This window comes from Miscanthus floridulus, chromosome 9 (genome assembly GCF_019320115.1).
Source record: "Miscanthus floridulus cultivar M001 chromosome 9, ASM1932011v1, whole genome shotgun sequence".
Lineage (NCBI taxonomy): Eukaryota > Viridiplantae > Streptophyta > Magnoliopsida > Poales > Poaceae > Miscanthus > Miscanthus floridulus.
The window spans coordinates 79,366,831-79,377,268 of record NC_089588.1 but is presented as its reverse complement, the minus strand read 5'-3'; the positions used below and the strand labels follow the sequence as shown (position 1 = coordinate 79,377,268).

At 45.4% G+C, this 10,438-nt stretch overlaps 1 pseudogene; it reads left to right on the top strand.

Moving 5' to 3' along the window:
• The first annotated feature begins 8,251 nt into the window (after window positions 1-8,251).
• Window positions 8,252-9,597, top strand: LOC136480136 (polygalacturonase-like; annotated as a pseudogene).
• The last annotated feature ends 841 nt before the right edge of the window (window positions 9,598-10,438 follow it).

Below are 10,438 nucleotides of genomic sequence, written 5' to 3'. Positions count from 1 at the left end.
CCGAGTGCAAGTGACCCAAAACGGCAATTTTTAATTTTTTTACATTCCATCATGACAAATAAATTCATACAAACATAAATCACATATATATCTCATCCATCACATATATATTATATATCTCATTCATCACATACATATCTCATCCATCACATATATATCTCATCCATCCATACATCCATCCGCACATATCACATCCATCACAATATATATCACATATATAATAATAAGTGCTCAAGTTCATCTAAATAAATCCACAAGTCTACCAAAGTCCACAAGTGCATCACAAGTCTATCACCAAGTGAACAACAAATGAAAAAATACAATGTGCACTCATCTCGGCCACTGCGACTATGGTGAAGACACAGCTCCATCATTCGGAGGTGCATGAGGTGGATTATTCGAACCACCGTCAGATGGAGACTGCACAAAGGAGAAAAGATTGCATGTGAGACAAGATTATTTGGATAGCTAATCGAGGAAGGTAGAGGCCATACAAGCAAAGCACACGCGAAAGTAAAAAAACTTTCATACTCACAGGAGTAGCTAGAGCTACAGGACGCAGAGGCGGAGGTGGAACCTATAGCCCAAAGCCCACACGTTGCCCAAGCCCTTGTAGGAACTCCGTAATGTCCGTCAGCCTCTGTGCCTGGGCCTAACGCTCGGCCCGCTCGGCTTCCCACTCGGCCTCCAGCTAGGCCGCCATCCTCTGGTGCCCGGCCTCCAGCTCCTGACGTTGCCTCATTTCTTGTTCCAGCCGGGCCTGCAATATTTCACTCCAATGTTTCAGTAATGCAAAGCTAATTAATGTGTGTAAAGATCAATGTATGACGAGTTAAATAGGAATAACCTCGAGTGCGTCGACCCGGTGCTGTGCAGCGGTCGGCCGTGTGCAAATGGCCGGGCTCTCGCTCGTGCTCCATGCTCGGATCTGGGAGAGAGTGAGGGAGTAGAGGCCGTGTCAATGACGCCGTTGCCAAGCCAAAACCACCCATGCTTCTTGCCTTGCCCCGCCCTCATGACGGCCTCTCCATCGAAGTCCTGGGTGCTCGGATCGTGGTCTGGCCTATGGAGCGACCTCGCCACCTCTGTGTACTCACTGATGCGGGAGTGGACGCTCGGGTTCATGTATGCCTTGGGCGGGTCCTCCAGGTTGAAGGAGACGTCGGACGTCACCTTGCCCTTATGGGCCATACACCATGCCTGAAAGTCCGAGCAAGCCTGGCCACTATGTGACGCCGACTGCGAGAAAGACAGCACGATGATTACAAATCAGGCAGAACTGAGCGTCACAATAGATAAATGAATTCACATACCCATGCTTGTTTGTATCCGGTGAGGCTGCGGCTGCCTTGATGGTGTGCTGGACCTTTCATCTACAAACGACGGTCTCAGGCATCCCTGTGCATCTTGAGGTACTCCTCCGTGAACCACCTCTCCACCATCATCTCCCAGCACTCGGGATACGCTTGGCACCACTAGGGAATCATCTACACGCCATCGAATATTGGACATATAAGAAGATCAAATTAAACCAACTTAATCTCAAAATGAATCAATATTGATGTTCTTCATTGGCCTCAAGGTACTGCTCCTGGGTCAGCTGCATCTTGCTTGCGTCTTTCTTGGTTTTCCTCTCTCCAAGCTTCGACCCATAGTAGGTTACGATGGCCTGGATGCACGCCTCATGATGCAAGTCGGTGACAAGTTTTTTATAGGCTTTGGTAGTCACCTGCTCCGCCCTGGCCTCAAATCCCTCCTCGCATCTGTAACAAGTCTACATACAAAAGCAATGTATCCATTCATTATTTCAAGAAAAGTCCAATAAATGCGATGTATTGAGCAATGTTGTGCGAGTGAGACTTACCCAAAACTCTGCCTTCATCCACGCCGCCTTGTTGGGGTACTCCGCATCGAGGGCGACGGTGTAGTGGTCAAACGAGTAGGCCAGCTCCGTCTTCGATGCGTACGTGACAATGTCGGGGAAGTGTTGCCTGCACAGAAGACCCAGGATGCCGTTGACTAGCCGTGCGCTACCACCCGACACAACCACCTAGTTCCTGCACAAGTGATTAAGAAAAAATATTAGTTTTTTTCATCATATCATATGAAGTAGTGGTGATAACATATAAAGTTACTTACTTTTGCCCTTTGGGGCGAATCACTGGGTGTTGGTGAGGAAGCGGAAATCGTGGGAGGCTCACGGGACCTCGCAAGTAGACACTCGAAGAGGAGTCAGAGGAAGCGGAACCCGTGCCTACCACCTCACACTCGTCGTCCTCGTGCGGCCCCTCCTCCTCGTCCGTCTGCCGAACTAGCTCCTCGTCCGACTCGTCCACGGGCACCACCTCCTCCTCGTGCGGCGTGGGAGGAGATGGCCCCCTCCTACGGCTAGCGGTCTTCCTCCTCCTCCTGTCCGATCCCTCCGCCACCCCCTCTGCCTCCTCCTGCAGCCGGCGTGGTCTTTGGTAAATCAAGTTCACGAACCTATGATGGTCGCCCGCCATCTTTGTTCAATCACCTGCAATAAAAAAGAAAAACAAGACATAATTAGAAATAGGTGCAAAAATAAACAAAGCATAATTACAAAAAACATAGTAATACATGTATTAGAAATATATGCAAAAAATGAACAAAACATAATTACAAAAAAACATAGTATTACATGTATTAGAAATAATCTTCATGATTGAGATTAGCTGGATCATAGGTCTCGTCATCACTATCAACATTGTCCAACTCATCAACACTATCCGAAGGAGGAATGATGTCTTCATTGTCATTGTCTAAACATAATCGCTCAAGCATTTGTATGTCCTTCAGATTTCGCACCTCGTCTCCAGCGTCCTCGTCATCATCCCTTTCATTGTCTACTTCCATTCCTATCTCTTCGGTTAAGTCTATGTCAAACCTCCCTTGTAGCCCCTCTTCTTGATAGAACTCTCCATCATATGTGTTTGGGTTGAAGTTGTAATCTTCATCGTTTGGGACAGGTAGTTTACCGTGTGGCGATACCTTGTGCACAATAGACCAACCCTTAAGATGCTTGGCGTCTTTGCACGCGTATGACGTATAATAAACCTAGATGGCCCGTTGAGCCACAATGTAGACATCTTTTTCTGGATAGACAAAATCCTGTCGAATCTCGACTAGCCCAAGCTTAGGGGTCCGTCTTGTTACTCCAGGATAAAACCAGTGACATTTGAATATGACAGGAGTAAGAGGTTTGGAACCATAGAATGATAGTTCATAGATTTCTTCAATTCTTCCATAATAGTCGAGTCCATCAGTGTCGGACGTAACAACTCCGCTGTTTGTGGTTTTTCTATTGGGCCGACTATGCTCATAGCTTGCTGTGTGAAAACGATATCCATTCACATCATAACCGGTAGAGATGTCCTGGTTTGTAAGCATCGTACATGACAACGTGCACGAAATCTTCTAAATTTTTTATCATAGCCTCTACATATGATATCACGACATCTCAACAAGTTTCATAATTTTCGGACTTTGTTTGCTTTTTATAGAATTTAAAAACACTTCGCAAGCAAGTTCGCGGTCATGTTTCGTGAACAAGATGTCCGAAATTTCGGGTCCGTTCCTGGATACGGCCTCACACTACACTCACTAACATGACTATCAATTTTTGAATCATTAAATTCCATTATTCGTACCACGTGCAGTTCAAATTTATATTTTTTGAAAAAATTCAAGTAAACAAAATAAAGTAACTAAATATATCAAAAAGCCAATAAAAATCCCCAAATTCTAACGAGGAGTTCCTGGTACTTTAGAAGGGCTGCACAAAAAATTTGGAGGCCAAAAACAAAAAAAAAAATAAAAAAACTTTGCCGAGTGTCGGGGCATGGCACTCGGCAAAGGGGGTCTTTGCCGAGTGCCTTTATAGGGGCACTCGGCAAAGGTAATTAAAAAAATGTAATTTTTTTAATTCCTCCCTTTGCCGAGTGCCGAAGCTGTTAAGTACTCAGCAAAGACATTTCAAAAAAAATATTGAATCTTTGCCGAGCGCCGTCTAAGGGGCACTCGGCAAAGTATTTTCCAAAAAAAAAAAAATCTTTGCCGAGTGCCTAACAGTAGGCACTCGGCAAAGAAGGACGTGACCGAACACCGTTACGTGGGGCAGCCTATGCCGAGTGCCGAGATTTTGCCGAGAGCCTGGCACTCGGCAAAGAAGTCCTTTGCCGAGTGCCCTTTTTTGCCGAGTGCCCGATTTTTAACACTCGACAAAGCAGTTTGCACTTGGCAAAGACTTTGTTTCCCGTAGTGTCGGACCACGGGGTGCAGTGGTGGAGGGAGGGGCTAAGGAGGGCCTGGCACCCCCAACATGTTGGTGCCTCCACAATGCTCCCTCCTTAATTAGCTAGTTAATCATTCAATTAGCAAGGTAATGATGGATGATGCTAACTAGTGCTTTAATTGCTTATTCTTCTTCCGTAATAAACTAATAATCTAGGATTAGTCTTTCTATTGTCTTTTTATTTCTTTTACTTTTCTATATGGTACAATTCTGTAGCTAGTTAACAAATATAATTAGTGTTTTGGTTGTTTGTTGTCCCTTCATATTGATCTCCAACTCATCTATATTATTTAGGACTAGTCCTTATGTTCTCATTCTTATCTCCTTTTGACATTTTTATGAAGTTAGAGATCTAGTGCTAATTAAACTTTGTTCCTTTTTTCTTTATAATATTCACCGAATTCTTTAGCTTTTATGTATATTGTAAAATAAAATTTTATTTAGATATTATCCATGCTATTGCCTTGTATGTATTTTATCATGTATGATTGTTGTAGGCTTAAATGATCTTCCTATGTTCAAATCCTGGGCATGTCTGGTCATGGAAAGGCTGTAGGAAGTATGAGAAGCCAAGGTCACATCCTAGAATCCATGGGCTGAACCCAGCTTGGAGGAAATTGACCCTGGCGCTTGTTGTGCCTTGTCGCATCCGCTTGTCAGGAAGGAGGTAGCGGACCCGATGCTTGATGAGATTCAGGCTGTTGCAGATGCTGTGATGTCTGAAGCTTTGAGCCCCGTGACGCCATTGGCAGCTGGACTGGATGTGGTGAACCTGCTCTGTCGTTGAATACCAAAAAGTAGGGTTCGTGTGCTCATTCGTGCATGGCTCTATAGGCAATTAGGCATGCTTGGGGACAACTGTTCCATACGCACTCTTGATGGTTTGGACGGGCCGGCCTTTCTGTTACAACCCAACTTTGAGCCCATCTCGGGTCAGCAGGCGGGGTGGGATATTATGGACGTCGAAGTCGCCCCGCCAGGGCCCATCACACCAAGGCCTGCTGGTGATGACGCGGCCTCGCCAGTGGTGGCCCATACATCATCGGCTTCACTGATTCAAGAGTTGAAGCTCATGGGTGAGAAGCTCCAAGCAGCCACGTTCCATGGAGTCGCCAAGACGTAGTGGTCACCTTGCAGCAAAAGGCAAGTTCCGGGTCGCTAACCCAACTATTCAGGCTCAGAACGCTCTCATGCTCAAGTGGGGCGTTGGTGAGAACGGACGTCGATTGGATGGATGCTAACGCCTCCGACAAGTTTCAGGCAGCTTTTGCGGCTCCACTCTCGGCTTCCAAGTATAAGGCATTCAAGGCGTTGTTCCCTGATGGAGTCGACCCAGAGCTCTGCGATGATGATCTCGTTGGGCTGGAGCTTGAGGCTATTCGGTGATGTAGCTTCCGGTGTTGTGCCATGTCGCAAAGTTGTTAGGGGATGTGGGGATGCCCCAGCAAAACTTAGCCGGCTGCTAGGAATCCATACGGCCCACTGAAAGACCAGCAAAAGTATAGCTGAGTTTAGCTGTTTCAAGCCAACTAAAGCTAGCTAAAATTTAGCTGAGTTATTAGCTAGAGGATCTAAACACCCCAACTAAAGTTTAGCTATGAGAACTTTTAGCTATCTAAGAGCAACTCCAACAGGCCCCTGCTTAAGTTCCCATAACTAAATATAGGAGCTCAGGCCAAAAACCTGCTCTAGCAGAGCCCTACTAGGGCCCCGAAATTTGGGTGAGCACTCAAATCTCCCCCTCGACACCTATTCCTAGGGGCTCATGTCAGGGCCCTCATCCTGCTGTTTCCTCCGTTGCTCCCCTTGCGCTCACATGGAATCGTGCCCTTTGCCGCACAGAAGCACTGCTCCGCCTCCCTCCACCGCACAGGAGTGGCCTCGACTGTCCGCCTCGTCGCCCCCAACGCCATGCTCCTCTCCGGCGAACCCCTCCCCGATGGATGTGCCAGTCGCGCCCCTTCCGACGGTGGAGGATCCGACGGATGCGGCAGCGTAAGCCCGCGTGGCCACTGGAGGAGCGGAGCGGGTGTCGGCAAGATCCGGTCGCCGCTCGTCTCCCTCGATGCCCTAGCCATGGCGCACTGCTCGCTGACCCCCTGCTTGGCGTGGGACACGGAGGTGGAGACGGAGGCGAGGCGTGCGAGCTCCTGCCTGGTGCTGTCCCGGCCAGTCTCACAGGAGCTGAAGGCATTAGGCATTGAGACATCATCAGATGGCTACGACATCACAGCATGGACATCTTTTAATTCAATATCTTGAACGTTTGTAATACTTTCACTATATTTCTATATCGTAGAAAAGAATGCATATTAAAGTTATATATTTGAGTGAAAATATGCCTTAGAATACATATTAAAGTTATATATTTGAGTGAAAGTATACTTTAATTTTATTAGTCATACAACTTGTATAAATTTTAGGGCCCAATTACGATATGTTCGTGATTCTCACATGTTAGAAGGGAGATACGCATGCCTTGAAGAGATGATGGCGGCCGAATAGGGAAAATGTCGATCTTTTTTTTTATCTAAACTAGTAGACATGCACGTGTGGTTAAAATAATTTATTTTTCATCTTAATGTATGATTAATAATAATTTTTTACCACATCAAAATATGCTCATGTGTTCAACGTGATTAAGTAGAATAATATCCCATGAAATTAGTCTTTGATATAGTAAAAGAATTCCATATTATATAATTATATGGTAAGAAAGAAGTATATGCAAGCATTGAATTGAAAACTTAAAACACTTCTACGAAGGATTTTTGATTCATTCTATCACCTCCACCTATCTTTTTGTGTCCACTTCCCCTCTATGTTCTATTATCTGGTCTCGTTCTCTATGGAGTGAATTGTCTCCAGTTCATCAGAACATAAACCTGCATAATTGGGAAATCTGATTAAAGAAAGATTCATGAATACATCAATCCAAACAAGCAAAAAAGAATGAGTGAACTCGACGAAGATGAAATTAACATAATTAACTGGAAGGGTCCTTTGAACATACATTTTCAACTTACTGGGTTTGAGAATAATCCAACCCCCAATCTTCAAAGGAGCCAACTGTGCGTTTGCTTTTCTAGACTAAAGTAAACCACACAATAATCAACATGTACATTTCACAACCCTTATTATATTCTAATGCATGAAATGCCATGTGTAATCACAAGTGTTGATTATGAAGTATAGTAATCAAGGAGACAATGAAATAAATCATAGAGTAATTGTAATATAATAACTTCATTATCTACATACACCTAGCTTGGAGTATTTACAAATTAAATAAGGCTAGTTCCTAGCTGTCATGTCCATTTTGTACATCGTATCATAATGGATGGACTCTATAAAATAGAAAAAAAGTATTGTACTAGCGATTTGTTCTTAGGCACCGACCCGACGCCTCTTGCTCGCCGTCTATGGAGGGCTCTCAAGGCTTGAGCAAGTCCATCTTGGCAATCCTTGGTGCAATAGCATCATGTTTAAGCCTAATATATAGTGTGTGGTAGTGAAAAATAAATTGATGAATAGCTGAAAGGTAAGAAAAAACAATGCTATTGAACAATGGTAGTAGGGTTCATCCTATTGTACATACCTGAGGAACAACAACTGTTGTTTCCCTGCCATACAAACAATTTCATAGGCAAAGCTAACCAGGCTGGGATTAGAAAACATCAAGTTATGTCCTCAGAAAAGGCATACTTTCCATTGGTTGTGAAGACATCATAGTGGCTTGAACGAAATACGCAGAAATGATAATATTTAAACACATATGCTAGTAAGGTATAATAAATGTGGTAGAACAAATTGTACTGAACTATAATTCTATTTAAGCTTGAAGCTTTAGACCTGCAGACTGGTCTTCTTGCTGGTCTGCAGGTGTGAAGCTTGTTCTGTAAGTTTGAAGCCTCAACTTTACAAAATCTGTGACTCTCAAAGCAGAAAATAAGAGGGGCCAAAACTGTTATAAGTTGTGAATTCACATGAAAGCAAATTATCATATAAAATTTTCAAGATATGGAGTTTGAATACTGCATCCTGAATTTAGAATTGTTGCATTGCCACTAATATGCCACAAGACTCACCTTGCATGCTATATCCAGAGTGATAGTTGTTACCACAAACTGATTCTTGAGATCACCACTCGGCATTACTGGGACCCTTATAACCTATATAGATGTGATCCTGTCTATATGTGGTGAGGTCTCTGAAAATTCCTTTCAGGTTGCCCCTGCATTTGGAGAAAATTGCAATTATAGGACGCGAAACAATGCGCTTCGCTATTATAGGACTTCAAACATCGACTTCGCTAAAATGACCATTGAAACGTTGGCACTTTGTTATACATGGCATTTGATCTTTTTAATCACTTTTCTCAACTAATATATATATATTTTGCCATGATGTGACTGTATTGCCCTCAGGGCTTCAATTGACGTGGGATGGGGCTGCTGACCCCGGGTAGGACTGCAACAAGAACGTCGACGTGTTTGATGCATCATGGCTCGCATCAATGCTTATTCCCTAGTGCTGCTGCTCTTTTGCTACGTTTTGTCAGGTGCAGCTGAAGCGGCGTACAATGTCGCCGGTTTCGGAGCGAAGCCCGACGGCCGGACGGACTTGTCCAGCGCATTCGCCAGTGCCTGGTCCGCCGCTTGCCGGTCACGGGAGCCGGCGACTGTGCATGTGCCGAACGGGCACTTCCTGCTCAGCCGTGCGGCCTTCACTGGCCTATGCTCTAGCAGGGTGACGCTTCAGGTCGATGGTACGCTTGTTGCGCCATCAGGCTACACCAGCGGCGGGGACGACGGCTGGATCGTGTTCGACCACGTCGATGGCCTCACCGTGTTGGGCGGCACCGTCGACGGCCGCGGCGAGGCGCTGTGGGCGTGCAAGGCTGCCGGGCACGGCGGGTGCCCCATGGAGCAACAGTGAGTTGCCATATCACATCACATGCATCTTATTCTTGCAAGTGCATGCTGAAGTGCAAACATGCATGACACCATAAAGTGTTCCTCTTGATCCACTTGGTGCATCGCCAGTCGCTGAAGGTGCTGAACTCGAGGGACGTGGTGATCAGCGGCCTGACCTCGGTCGACAGCGAGCTATACCACATCGTGATTGACGGCTGCGAGGGCGTCACGGTGCAGGACGTACAGATCGTCGCGCCGGGAAGCAGCCCCAACACGGATGGGATCCACGTGCAGATCTCGTCCCAGGTCACGGTCACCCGGACCAGCATCCAGACCGGGGGCGACTGCGGCCAGCAGCCACGTTGAAGCCTGAGGGCAATACGGTCACATCATGATAAAATATATGCATTTTAGTTGAGAAAAATGATTAAAAAGACCAAATGTCATGTATAACAAAGTGCTAACGTTTTAAGGGTCGTTTTAGCGAAGTCGATGTTTGGAGTCCTATAATAGTGAAGCGTATTGTTTCGCGTCCTATAATTGTAATTTTCTCATGCATTTGAAATTTTAAGTCACTGTTACATGATGATAAGACAGTTCTAGGGTGGATTGAACTTTTTCCATGATGAGAGCATGAGAATATTTACCTTGTTAACACACAAAGATCCACATTTCATCTCACGATCTGCAAGAATTGCCAAGGATTTTCCCAATTTTTTATGTATAAAAACTTGCTATCCTCAATGACAACTTCATAGTTCTCTCTATTTTTTCCCTTTTATAATTGGACCCTCGTTTCAGCTGCATAGGACAATGACAGATGGATCAGAAGAGACTGCACAAGGCACAAGGTACCAAATGTAGGTATCCTTAGAAAAGAAAAGAAATATTCTCATATCCCCTCTTCACGGCAGATAAGTGGGCGTGCGGCAGCGGCAGCTACCGTGATTTGCTCTCTCATGCATATATAGTGATAGTGGTAGCCTGCAAATCTCCTATTCTGTTGCCTTGATTAGAGAGAAAAAAATCGATGCTAAATCAGGAGAGGCACCAATCACAGCTGATGAAAATCGGAGGAGGGCGCACGCACGAAGGATTGGGTGGACAGAACATTCCAACTTACCTGAGAAGGCGTCGTCCCCATGGATGCCGGTGGGTGGATCCCCTGCAGCGCGTTCCATGGTAAGGGAGACCGTCTCGCGGATGT